The sequence below is a fragment of the Acanthaster planci genome, linkage group LG05 (assembly GCF_054643075.1).
Source record: "Acanthaster planci isolate LZ-2023a linkage group LG05, COTS_SCS, whole genome shotgun sequence".
In the NCBI taxonomy this organism is placed as follows: Eukaryota; Metazoa; Echinodermata; class Asteroidea; order Valvatida; family Acanthasteridae; genus Acanthaster; species Acanthaster planci.
In genome coordinates, this window is record NC_141781.1 from 15,491,128 (window position 1) to 15,505,077 (window position 13,950).

Here is a 13,950-nt window from a genome sequence, read left to right on the forward strand (position 1 = left end):
ACGACGCAACGGCTGAAGGCCACGACGCAAAGGGTCCACAGCACGACGCGACACCACGACGCGACACCACGACGCGACGCTACGACGGCTCTGTCGCGTCATGGCGTCGCCTCCTTTCTCAGTACTTTTGTACTGTGTATAATGCATTACGTCGTGCTGTCGCGTCGTTGCGTTGTGTCCTGGTATCTTGCTGTCGGGTTGTATCGTCGCGTCGTCCTGTCTCGTTGTGCCGCAACGTCGTGACATCGACTCGTCGCGTCGTGCCATCGACTTTTCACGTCGTGGCCTTCAGCCTTCGCGTCATGCCCTCGCCCCTTGGCGTTGTGCCGTCGCGTCGTGCCGTCGTATGGTGCTCTCGCCGTTGCCTCATTACTGGTGGAAAGGGGAGCACCCTTAGAGACGGAATTAGGTTCAATACCAATAGATACCATTTTTCATGATCAAATTTTGTAAGCCGTACGGGTGTATTCCACCAAATTATTGGATTCCTGGGCGAGAGCTTATTAATATTTTTGATCCCAAGAGGATTTTACAAGATATACCATAATCAGGAGGGATCATAGAAATATTTCTATAAATCGCTAATTTGGGACTGGCAGTTTCCAGTTTGGGATATTTCTTTCACAAAAAGCCCTAAATTGCGGTCCTCTTTTGGATGAAAAAAAAATCACGTGGCTAACCCCTATAACATTGAAACGAAAAGTGATCTTCTGGCCATAATCTTCTGGCGCTATTTAAGTCTGATTTTGCACTGTTTTCTACGGGCCTCTATCGGGTGTAGTGAAACCCTAACCACGGAAATCATTTTTTCCAGTACTTGACACACGCCCTTACTGGCCTAGGTAATCAACAGCCATTTTTAGAAACAGTGAAGCACGACGGCACGATACGACGGTGCGACGACGCGACGGCAGGAAGCGACGGCCTAACGCACACTACCTAAAAACCATACCGTGAAAGGCGACACAACCGGCGCAATGGCAAGACTCGACGCCACGACGCGAGACGCGACGTCACGAAGGCACGATACAAGGGCAAGACAAGCCGGCACGACGCGACGGCATCAAGATAAAACACGACGCAAAGGCACGACGCGACGCAATTTTGGCGGCTGTGGAACACTATACGCTGCCGTTCTTGCGCGCAAAGGAACGGCCAGTTAACACAACAATACACTCTCAATGATTCATGCCAGAGAATGGTGTAGGAATGCGTTCTAAAGTGCCCTTTGGAACGTGGGTGAACGGAAGGGCGTGCAAAACGGCAAGAAGCGCATGCGGATTCATGTAAACGGTCAATGTATTTTTGATCCCGTCCCTATAAAGGGAAAGCCATTTTTAACGCCATAAATATGAAGTTCTGCTGTTAAGATTCTACATGATTCTGATACGCATTAGAGACGTACATCTTTATCATGAACACCACCCCTTATATGGTGTATATGGCGGCATTTTCAGTGTATATAGAGGGAATCACTTTCCTTAAGCAGTTTCGCCGGTGAACTGAAATAAAATCCAAACAACGAATGTATTAGCTGTATCATTTTAGTCTGCTAAAACGCTGCATGTGGTTCAGCCAAAATGATTGCTCATTGAAAGAACATTAACAAAAGGCGCAAAGGCAAACCACATTTCTGTTTTTTTTATGAATTGCAGGTCGCAGTAGGCAGACTGAACATGATTACCCTGCATGGTTTGTCGCTCATTAGTGTTTGAACAAAGTCGTCCAAAGATACCGATTCTTTGAGCTAACTGACAGCTTGAGTACATCGATGGAAAGGGGAATAACAAATACTCCACATTTTAGGGACGAATACCTTATCATGCTAATAACCCAAACCCCCTAGGGTGTATGTAAAATCATATTGAAATCGGAGGATTTGGGACTAAGTTAAGCACAGTCTATGTAACACCATCAGAGGATCAAAATCTGGATATGCATAAACACGTAAACCACAAAGGTTCATGTATTGATGAAAGAGCTAGTTTCAAAGCACTGAAAGTGACATCAGTGGGTTAGTATGGTAGTTTAATGAAACTGAAAAGAAAGGGCAGAAATGGAATGATTTTTTTCGAATGATGATTCGCCGTAGAGGTTGATTTGTTTACTGGCGAATACGTTTGTTACAAGAATATCTTCCTCAGGGCAATTCCAATAGCAAAAATTATTATGAGGGCGATATCTGGTTTTGTTTCTTAGAGATACAAATAAGTCATTGTGACATTCTACACCTAAAGTGTGTCATTAGAGGTGCCAAAAAATCGCAAAGAAAGTGTCTCAATGCACAGATGAGGGATTGCCAAGAAAACGCCGTCAGCTGTAAAGCCTTATGGACCAGTGAGTTAGGGTGGACAGCGTGCTCTTTTCTCCAGGACTATCAGTGGCAGGCAGCGCAGTCAATCTAAAATGGGTCTTTGCAACTAAATGCAACTGTTGCCCTGAGCGACAATTAATGGACAAGCAATCGAGTCTGGGCGTCCCTCAAGGAGTCCAGTTTGACACGCTCCCTGCCAACCGCACGAGACTGCCGACAACTACCCCTCCTTGTCTATTTCAGCAGCGAGCCTTTTTTCCCCTCTAATTCACCGCTCCGAAATTAATTCTTACTTTTCCGCGAGAAAAATGATAGCTGTGCCACACTGTCGCACTCTTGTACCTAGACAGGAGAGACTCAATATTGTTTGATTGGAAGCGCGACTTCGCGGTGTTTTGTTGCGGTTGTAGCGAGTGCGATATGCGCTATATTGCATTACGTGGAGGCTAGGACTTCGGAAGTGGAGACAAGAATCGATGCTACCTAAGACAGTCGCCGAGGTCGCCTGCAGGAATTCGTTGTCTCACCCGCTGCTTGCATTCTCAAATCTTCCTCACCGTAGATCTAACCCAATTTCGTACCTCCGGAACGGCCCATATTATCTTCCCAAGTTCTCCTCTGATTTCGTGTACCAAGCCAATCGTTGAGACCAATGCCTGGGCCTCGCCGTGCTGATTTGATTCAGGTATGTCTTACCACTCATTCAACACGGAACACAACTTTAATTATTGAGGACGTGTGGGCCACTTGTAACATACTTAATCAATAGCCAATATACAACTGGTAAATATTGCCACAAGCGTTTTTAACGTAGATTACCCATTAAACTATTAAACTGACAGTGGCAATTGAGCTAGTTTTTAGTTGACATAGTAATTATTAAAAATTTGAAATTTGCGGGCTGGAAGTTTTCAACAGAGTTTTGTCGCTACTAATGGTGCCGCATTCGCGACGTAATGACCAGATCCTTGTGACACGTTATTCAGTTACTCGGTAACAAGCTCTTCTTGAGTTCAGACTTAAAATAATATAATCGAACAAAATCCATTCAGTGTAATTAGAAAGTAAACTGTTCGGCTTTTTTTAAGGAATCGTTATTTTGGACAACAAGCCATACTGCACTTGCTATGGCCCCTTTTTCACATATATATGAATATATTTTGATGTTTCGAGCAAAATTATCCAGACACAGTGTAGTTTAACGAATTAAGGTCGAAAGACCCCTTGGTGTAAATTTGTGTGATTTCAAATGTGTACAAACAAAGCCTCAATTTCGCTGAAAACGAAGATCTTAGACCAAGTAGCTCTGATATAAAATTTCAACAGAAAGCTTGTACTTCAGTTCCTAAATTTCATTTGGTTGAAACTAAATGAAGGAGTTTAAATTTTAAGTGTTGACAAGTTGTGAAACACCCAGTCATTGTTTAATTGATAGCGCTCTTGTCCCTCAGCCTTGTTCTCAACAGACCCAGGAGTGGTGCTCGGTGATTTCATTTGCATTTAGCGTTTATTTGTAAAATAATATCCAGAAACTACTCCCAAATAAATTTTACTTTCATTGCGCTTATTAATGTTATAAGAAATAGAACACGTTTGATGGTGTTCTTCATTACAATTTCGGAAAATTAGACCAACAAAACATTATGTTGCGTTATCTCACGGGCATCAGGCTTTCCGTAAATAATGATTTTATCAATCTGATCACTAATCAACATTTCACAGCAACTTGTATTCGTCCCGCTGGGATTTCATTTCTCTATCAGGTAAACACAAAAAAATCAGTGAATGATTTGAATACATCTCAGACATATTAAGAGCAAAATCAGTATGGATCACAGGCTCCGAGAATGCCAGAGTCTATTACATGTACACTTGCTTGTGATTGATTTCTTTTCATGTTTTTCATTTATTGGCGAAAAACAAAGAAGTGGGATACTAGCCTTCCCTCTTCAACATGAATCACTCAAACCGAAAATTAAAGCCTTTATATCAACCATCCGGAAATACATTATTCTTCCAAAATCCACACAAAATCCACATATAATTGATAAAGTCAGTCCAATCTTCATCAATCATGAACAATGTGGACGGCGCTAGATAATGCCATTTAAATTTCCATTCTCTGTATGCAACTGTATTTACTTATAAAACGATAAAGGTCCGCAATCCTCTCTGTGTCAGTTCACTTAGTTTGCAACTGGCCCACTGCGATGTAGTCCTTTCCTCTTGCCAAGTTTCATACGACCCGACATCTGGGCAAGAGATGGACTGATAACGCCAAATCAAAAGTGAAACAAGAAACAACTTGTGACATTTAACTCTGGTGGCAACTTCGCCGATTCCGCCGGTTCAGCGTGTTCAGACCCACTCTTGCGACGGGATGAGACGACTCAAGTATCCCCAGAGTAGCCTTAAATTCGTCCCATTGCGGCGTTCCCGGTAATTGAATGAGGCGAACTCCGGGCACTTAGATTGAAACTGATTTCCCCCTCTCCTCTTTTCTCCTTTAAATTTCAAGAATGAAACCAGCTCACCTTAGTACGATTGCCGGAGTCCATTCTGCCATAGCTGCATGACCTAAGACACGACCAGGGCCAGCAATGTGTTTTGGGGGACTTTCATTGACCTGGTTTTACTAACAAATACAGGTATTCTCTACTGCTTCTTCACTACAGCTTTATGGAGTCTTCCCAAAGGTAAAGTTCACTTTACGTCGAGAGGAATAACGCATACAAGTAGAAAACATAATTGGTACTTGCTTTGCACAGACACGCGTATTTACTTTTTATCGTACGAATTGACATTATAGCTCTCCAGTGCCTGAAATTGAATGACTTTTTTCACAATTTTTCTTTTTTATCAGAAATGTTTGAAAATGGAGTTAAGTTGTAATTCGCTATATCTCCTGCGTAGGCGTTCTGGGTTGATTTGGACATTTAACCTAGTTAATTTACCAAAAAGATCACACAATGACCAAAGCAGTTGCTGTCAAAAAAACTATAATTTTCCACGTCTAGAGTCCATCGCTACAGTACTGCATGTTTATGAAGACTTAAGCCCTGCTCTGGCACGGCACAAAATAAATGGACTGCGATGGCAGCAGCAAGCAATAATTTTGGAGAAAACCTGATGCTACTTATGCCTATCGTCTAGAGTGACTTCTACCTTAGAATCCATCTTAATGTTTATGAGATTCAATTTTCACTATTGAAATGCTTCAAAAGCCCGTCGTTACAGCGATTGCCTTTGTCTTGGTTTACAAGGCAACAGTGGAATTAGATCACATTATTTTCTGGGGTGGCGACTCAAGGACTCGATTCGCTCCAAATTGCTCAAGTGGATGTTGCCCATGCTGATTGTCTTTTTGGATTTTTTCCCAGGGTACTGTCTTCAATCGATAGTCATATTTACACCAATCCGTCCCCTCTGGGGAGACCAGAGATATCGCCCGTGTTCCCGGCTCGTGAGACATTTCGTGCATAGGACCTGCATGAAACAGACACAACCTACAGGCTCGTTACTATCAGAGACAAATGTTGCTCATCAAAGCTCTACCTTCTGTATGATCTATCCTCAACAGGTAAGTGTATGTTGGATGTTGATCATGCCCTGCACCGACTCCCACAAGTATATCCTCTGTAATGCCGGGTGATCCCTTAAAATGAAACACATACCCAAAGCATAACATCTATTTTCGCCAAAAATAATTGTAGGACGTTACTGTTTTGGAATCATTTCAGAATCATTGTTGTTGTTGTTTTTGGAACCCTGTTCAGTTCAGTATCCTCATTTCGCAGGTCTTTCCAGCGATTCCATTTGGTAAATTTAATTTGGGAGAAAACGAATGTTAGATTTTGTATTGCGTTTTTGGAGTCCCCCATGTTTTATGCCATCACCTGTGCATGCATTACGCACGTTCAAACTAGGCATTATACCAAAATCTCGGGAATATCAGCTGCAAGAAGAGGGAATAAAGAACCCCCACTATAAACTGGAAACTAAGACAGCTTTTCTTTCAGGTTAATAGATGTAACTTTTGCAAGTATCATTCTGAGGCTCGGCTTTCAAACCTCTACTGATTTAACTATGGCGCCTCAGTTTTAATAATACTGGCCGAGGCGTTTGTGTTCCATTATCCCACATAAACCTTTGCGATATCATTCAGAATTTTGTGCAAACTGTATAACATTTCCCTCTAGACACTATGCGGACTATATACACACAATTGGTAATTTTATTTAATCGACTCCCTTTTCACTGGTTATGAATGTTGCAGTATTTTATAAAACACCATGCATGTTGTTACCCTATTACTTTCACTGAAATATTCCAAAGGCGTCGGTTTAACCCGATCCGAATCATCTGTACGGGCAGGTGCAATTTCATCTACAGACGTATGATAATTGGATATACTGCTAGAAGTTATCTGGAGATTTATTATATAATGTATACTTGCCGAAGTGAAATTGCGCAGATTAACAGGAAGAAGTGGCGGTGGCTACTATTATATGTGGGAAACGATAATAGATTGCAGACCGACTTTTTGTCCTCTTTGGTTTCTGTCTCACTCTCTCTGTTCTCTTTTTACTTTCGCTAATAAACCGAAGTAAAGCACAAATTCTTGAACCTTTTTGTGCCGAAAATGTTTAACTAATACTCTTGTCTATCTGTGATTTCCAAAATATGGAATTTGTATGATAGTAAAAACGCAAAAGGTCTATAATAGACACTTTCTGAAATGGCAACATCAAAACTGAAATGGAAGCTAATATATAGAACAAGACGCAATGGATTAAATAAAATTTCATTCAATTTTTTTTGTATAACCCCTTTAATATCTCCGTCCCGGTGTCGCTTGTGCGGTTGTACATCATTAGCACCGTGGCGACTATGGAAGGCATGATTCTCGATGAGCCGTGCCTCTAACGGAGAATATAATATTCCGGTCGTCTTCCTTACATTAGTCTGTTATCAAGCAAGGAGGACGTTTCAAGGCGAATTAACTTCAGACATTTTAAGATTATTATTATAGAACTGCTGTCTTGCTCTTGGTGTCATTATCCTAAAATGAAATAGGCCATAATGGGCGTCGTGGGGGGTGAAGGGTGTGAGGTGCTTGGGACCCTCTGGGAAAAATAGACTAATAAAGGAAACAAAACCACGAAGAAGGAATGAACAGAATAGGAAACGAAACTGAACAAAGTGAACAAAAGGGGATGAAAAGCACCTATTTACGTGAAAATATCTTTGAAATGACCAACTTCCACCGTTGATAGTTTCTGCTGTTTAGGTGAGTGCTTTGCCTACTCTCTGGTATAAGATCTTGCATCCTTTCTCGCGATGGTCACAGGAACGGGAAGTGTGTTTTTCACGTAGACGATACGGTGGCTTCGGCTGGTTTTTGTGTGAAAACTTGTTAATTGAGGCAGTACCTACTTCACAGCATACGAAGTTTCTGAAAATGAGCTGTCTCCGTACCTTTTAAAAACTGTCTTCGATGTCGTCACAAAAGTCATGATTTTATGCATAACGTTAATTACACACCAAAAGTGCACGACTAAATAATTGATAAAAGTTTGAAAAAAATTTAAAAAAGGAAAAACTTGTTACATGTCCCTGCCTGTAGGTTTGCAAATTGTTATCAGGATTTGGCTCGCGTTTGAAATAAAGCCTGATTGTAATAGTCACGTAGCGAGCTACAACAACCCATGTGCTGCCTGCCTATGAGGATTTCACATGGGGCCACCCTATCACGTTCTATAAAGGGTATATTTTTATGACTCCGATCCATGCAAGAAAGATTTCCTGCAAAGTTAAAGTGACTTTGTTCCTCCGCGGATAGTAAAGGGGAAAAAACTTAAACAGTTTGGTTTTAATGCCAATGAAAATTTCCATTTTCATGAACCAAGGCATGATGTTATCCAAGGCAAAGCAGTAGTGTCTCCATAGCTGTGTGTACATATATATATATATCGTACTTTTCCGAGTTTGTTTGAAGAAAGTTTTACTTTTTACTTGTTTATCGTATGAAGCAGTTTGTTCGGATAGCATAACTGGCCAATATATCTACAAATCTTTGTCGTTAAAGTAGTTTTTAAATTTTTTTTCTTGTGCTCTTTAGAGAAGGAGTGCCTTTTGTGAAAAGAGCAAAATGGCGCGCTCTAAAAAGCACCAATGAAAGGATTTTCTAAGAATGAAAATGTACCACCGTCTCGTCACTTCCAGTGAAAATAAGTATTTAGATCTTGTTTGTATTGTTGTGACACATAGTAATATGTATGAAAACAAGTTGAGCTGAATGTCCATTGCGTGTTTCCTTTAATTTATGGAAGTATGGTTTCTAACTGAAACAACCCCAGCCCCTTCGAAAAACAAAACAGAAAGACAAAGAAACGAATGAACGAAAGGCTTTAATTCGAAGCTATGCTGAGTAACTCTTTCAGATTAAGTCATGTCGAGAGTGTTAGACTCGAACTTTAGCCAACGAGGCTTGTGCATAAATCTGATCACTTGGTTATCAGAGGATCACATCATACCTGGATCAAGCATTTCATGATTCATAGTCATCAAAGTGCCGCACTTGAAGGTTCATTTTCATCCCAAGCAACTGCTGTATCCGGCGTTCCCAAAGGCACAGTCCCTGGCCCCATGCTGTTTTTAATTTACATCAACGACTCGCGGTCTTCAGTCAAATCAAGCGTGCGACTGTTTGCAGATGTCTGTATTCTCTATTGTCAAGTGAGATCAGATCCGGAGCTTCTATACTATGACATTAATAAACTGTTTAAGTTGTCCAAAATATGGCAAATGGACTTCAACACTACTAAGTGCTTCGTCGTGCATTTTACCCCCAAAAGATATTACAATGCACAGCGTTCCCCTCGGAGTTACAAAACGCCACACTTGTACACCTGGGAGTAGTAATTTCACATGATCTGGCGTGGAATATCACATCCAAGATAATGTTTAAGGCAGCAGCTGTGTGTGGGAATCTGCAAAAACGTCTGGAAGATTGCAGTGAGCAACTCTCGCACGTTATTAGTTCGTCCCCGTCTAGAATATTACAATGATGTCTGCACGGGATCCATGCACAAAGTCTAGCAAAACCGCACTCTAGAAACTCCAACGTAAGGCATCTTGTTTTGTAACCAGGAACTAGAGTAACAAAGTTAGTGTACCGGCCATGTTAAAAAAACTGTACTAATTAACTCTAAAAGAACGCAAGGAAGTTTGTTGATTAACTTCCCTGTAAAGTTTTGGCCTCTATGGTTATGATTAACTATAATGATTTATTTGACATGAAGAAAACTCATTGCCCAGTGGTCTAAACGGAAGTTTACTATTCTGTGAAGAGTGACAGTTGTATAATCTCTACTTATGTATAAACGTATTTATTACATTTTCACTTTACCTGATCCTCCCGGTAATATTTTGAATGATCTTAACATTATGTTCTTCAATTTTATTTGGAAAGGTAACGATCGAGTTTCTAGAAATCAAATTATTCAAGATTACAACTTAGGTGGTTTATGAATGGTCTATATTGACGCTCTTAAAATTGATTGGCTTCGCCGATTTGCGGTTTCAGAAGGTTCTGCATGGGCATAGTTATGTCACACAATTCTAGGCATTGAAAGTGTACTGTACATTGAAGTCAGTTCTATCGATTTTTTGTTTGATCGTAATGTCATTTTTCGTAGTAATCAGTTTTGGGTCGATGTCATGAATTCTTGGCAAAAATTCACCCCGATACACATACCTTTAGTTACCAACGAAGTTCGACACTCTGCTCTTTGGCACAATAATCAGATTAAGATCGGTGGCAAGTGCATCCATTATAAGCACTGGTCGTCAGCCAGAATACATTTCACATGAGATCTATTGGATGAAAACTGTAGCTTTTATGAATGATGGAATTTTAGAGCTAAGTTCAATGTTCGCACTGAGTTTTTTGAACATGATGAGGTTATTGGATCTGTTAGGGCCGCTTTTTATCATTTGTTGACGACCAATAACAATGTTCCTTTCCCATTCGTTTTCAACTTGTATGTTTTTATAAGCGATGAAAAAAGGTTCGCGTGGAATATACAATATCTTTGTTGCTTCCAAAAAGGTTGTGAGAAAGTACATAGGCAAGTGAAACAGAAAACATCGTATCAATTATGGCTTAGATAAATAGTTATAAAAAATAGTCCAGTTTCGTTGGATTCATAAAATCCTGGGCACAAACTCGTTCATTTGGTAATGAAGAGGAAGAGACCCTTATTTATCTTTTTGTAACTGTCTTTATGTCGATTCTTTTTGGAAATCAGTCATAGACTGGATCAGGAACAAATGTAAGATTCAGCTTGTAATCGACAATGAGTTATTTTGTTTCGGATCATAGACAATAGATTTAAATGCCTTAATCTCATCTTTTGATTTATCGAATCCATATTTATAAAATGAAAATGAGCAGTAATAGTCCTTTATTAGAAGTTCTAAAAATGGATGTCAAGCAATATTGTACTTATGAAAAATACATGAGTTTTATCAAGGGCGACACCCTAACATTTTGCTCAAAATGGGAAAACCATCTAGCACTTTGTAATGGATAATCTTTTAGGTATCACTCCCATTGCTCCAAGACATCTTTGACCAAAACTATAATTAAATGTCATTGATTGTTAATTGATTGGATAGTTGGAGAACAATAAACTTATATATCCGGAAACAAATAAAACACCCTTCCTGTAAAGGCATCAACAGCTTGGTAGCTTTCCAGGAAGACAAACAGGTAAACTATAGGGTCTGCACACCACATCCATCAAATTTCACGCCAAAAGGGACTACCTCGAATGTTCCATTATTCCAAGTACAATCTTAGAGTGGCATCTCCTTCCATGCTTCATCTTGGAAGCTGCTATACCGTAGATAACACCAAAAAAATTGATGACCTCTTAAACCACGTTCACCCTCTTTACTACGTTTTTCTTGCTTCATGCGTGCTTGTATATAACCCTCTCAAAAGCGTTTACGCTATTCATATATCTCCGTCATATTTTTGTTTGCTTCACCCTAACGCTTCTGCTATAGGATTAGGAAAGCGAACATGGAAACAGAGCTTGAGGTCATAATGTTACAACTCTTTCGACTATGACGGAATTTTCTTGTGTGATCTATCGTCTTGGAGGCCTCTACCAAGTGATCTTTCTGCCTCTCTTTGTTTGCTCAAACGAAAAAATTCTGAAAAAGATGGAAAAAATAATATATACAAAATAATGACACACAACCATTGTCTCACTGCTGTACCGTTTCTCAAAAACAAGCAATTAAAAACTGAACCAATCGGTTTAAAACATCTTTAATGTGGTTAAATCAAGCCTGTTACTTGTCAATTTGACAACCTCATTCATTGCTATTTTTATCACTGCAGTCTTGGTAGGCGACCTGACGACACTTGTTTGGATTTGTCCAACTCTTCATCCTAGCCTAGTCCTAATCCTTCCCTTTTCGAACGGATTTAGTTGAAATTCATGGTGCGCTCATGCGTTGTGCTGAGAAAAAACATACTAGTGCTGCCTTATTTAAAGCGGCAACACTGCAGCTGTGTATATGTGTTGAAACATCAGACGTTATGCTTGAAGACGCCGTATGTGCCCTGCTGATAGGAATTCTTTGAGTTTCACATAAAAAAATGGTGTCGCAATAAACAAATGATAGAAATTCGGACTGACGCAAGTATGCGCAGTGTTAGGAGGGTAGGAATATAATGTGCAAGGGATCATTTGAGACCGACGGAAATCTCTCTTCCATAAACTTCCGCCAGATATAACACTTAACTGGCACTTTTGAGACGATTGCAAATGTTTACTAGATAAATGAGAGCGTTGCAGTAAACCGCGTATGATTATGAACAACCCCAGAGCTGCTTCGGAATCACAGCCTTTTCTGAACATCATTCGTATGTTTTGTGAGCTATTTAATTCCGAGAAGAAAATCCGTTAGGAAGGGTGATTCCCACAGTCCCAGTCATCGGACCAGTCCTTACTTTTTTTCTCGGACCACCGATGCTGGAACTAGCACGAACTGCGCGACACAGGGCATTTCCTTACTTGTGCCTTGGTAGCGGCCGCAAGTGTGTGTACATGAACCACACTGAGGGCAAAGGTCACCGTGTACACAATTATATCAGACGATCATACTTCATACTTGGCTCTTAAATACAAATGGTGTTAATCTGCACATATATCTGAGCTTGGTGAATTGAAATTTACGGTTTTTCTGCGGAATAAGGAAGTAATTTCAAACAATGACAGGAAGATAGTAGTAGTGTGCATGCAAATTCGTATAGGGCCTACATATAAATCGTGAAAAACTAGTTAAAATCAATGAATGAGGTCATGATGACGTCACTTCAGAAATGAATAACGTACTGAGTGAATTTCATAGCGATCAGACAAGATTTATAAACAAATGGATATCTAATAGACTTGCTAGAGGTTTAGCAAAAGCAATTTTGAAAAAAAATTGTTTTGTTCAGGAAATATGTCAAAAAGTATGCCAAAATGAAAAAATTTAAAAATCGTCAAAATCAGGTGGTGACATCATCATGGCATAACTTAAATTTTCATATATAACACATTTATTTTTATGCAAAATTTCAACCCACTGGAACAAACGGTTCCAGAGATACAAGCCCAAAATGAATTAAATGTTTGGGTTTGTCACGTGACAAGTGATAACGTCATCATGACGGATTTCTTCTGGGTCCATCCTTGGATGGTGGTCTAAGTATATGCAAAGCGCCAAAGTGTTATGGCGTAAAGATTAGTGAAACGAAAAACACTGAAAAGCTGGTTATTGCCAAAAATTGGATTTTTTATCATGTCACCATTCCGTGGAATATTTCTTTTTTTTTTCAATCAGGTTTCATAACCTAAAGCATGTCTCTCTTAATCGTATTAACACCAACTTATGTACTTTGGAAAAATTCTTTCCACCAAAACACCAAAGCATCTGCATATTTCCTATTTTAATTACCACTGGCAAGATGTTTCTGTTGGCAAGTGCAAAATTATTCTACTTAGGCTCATGATTGGTCTCTTTCCCGATTACCAAAACAAAATGATTTTTGTAGATCACCTCAACAGCGGTCAAACACCGGAAACTGCGGGTAAAGAGTGCGTGTAGTAAAACAACAAACAAACAAAAACCAAAGAGAGGGGAATCATAATAATAAAAAAATTAGAGTGGGTTTACTGAGGTGTTGTAAAGTGTAGAACATTTTTCAAGCTTTACAGTGGGTAGAGATAACTGCAGAATGCGTTAAACTACATTCATAAATACCTCAGTTTCCCTATTCAACAACGCGCAACATAAACACGGCTAGAATACAAAAACGATCTATCGGCCAGGAGACAAGACGTTTTCTATATATTTTGAATCTGACTTTTTCGCTCTCGTCATTTTGATTAGGTGTCAATATGATGAGTCTAAAATATATGTTCCAGTATAGCAAGTGTCTGATCAGCAGGGCTACCTTATCATCGCGGCTATGGAACCCTGTAATCAAGCCAAATCTTGTACTCCGGATCAAACAACTGGTTCTCTAACTAAAGCAGCGAACTCCCCGAACTCAAGAAATGTCTGCTACT

At 39.9% G+C, this 13,950-nt stretch overlaps 2 protein-coding genes across 6 annotated transcripts in view; one reads left to right on the forward strand and one right to left on the reverse strand.

The window, feature by feature from the left end:
- Positions 1 to 13,950, reverse strand: part of LOC110977259 (G protein-coupled receptor 54-like) — a 158,087-nt gene that overhangs the window by 41,163 nt on the left and 102,974 nt on the right. The gene's annotated exons all lie outside the window — the stretch shown is intronic.
- The window catches only part of LOC110990465 (G protein-coupled receptor 54-like), a 218,528-nt gene continuing 204,887 nt past the window's right edge, over positions 310 to 13,950 (forward strand). For 2 of the 3 annotated variants that reach the window (XM_087137221.1, XM_087137220.1), the window contains exons 1-3: positions 361 to 2,999; positions 4,833 to 5,010; positions 5,695 to 5,894. The gene's annotated coding sequence lies outside the window, so the exon portion shown is untranslated. Of the gene's footprint in view, positions 3,000 to 4,832; positions 5,011 to 5,694; positions 5,895 to 13,950 lie in introns of all 3 variants that reach the window. The other variant, XM_087137224.1, reaches the window with a different exon arrangement.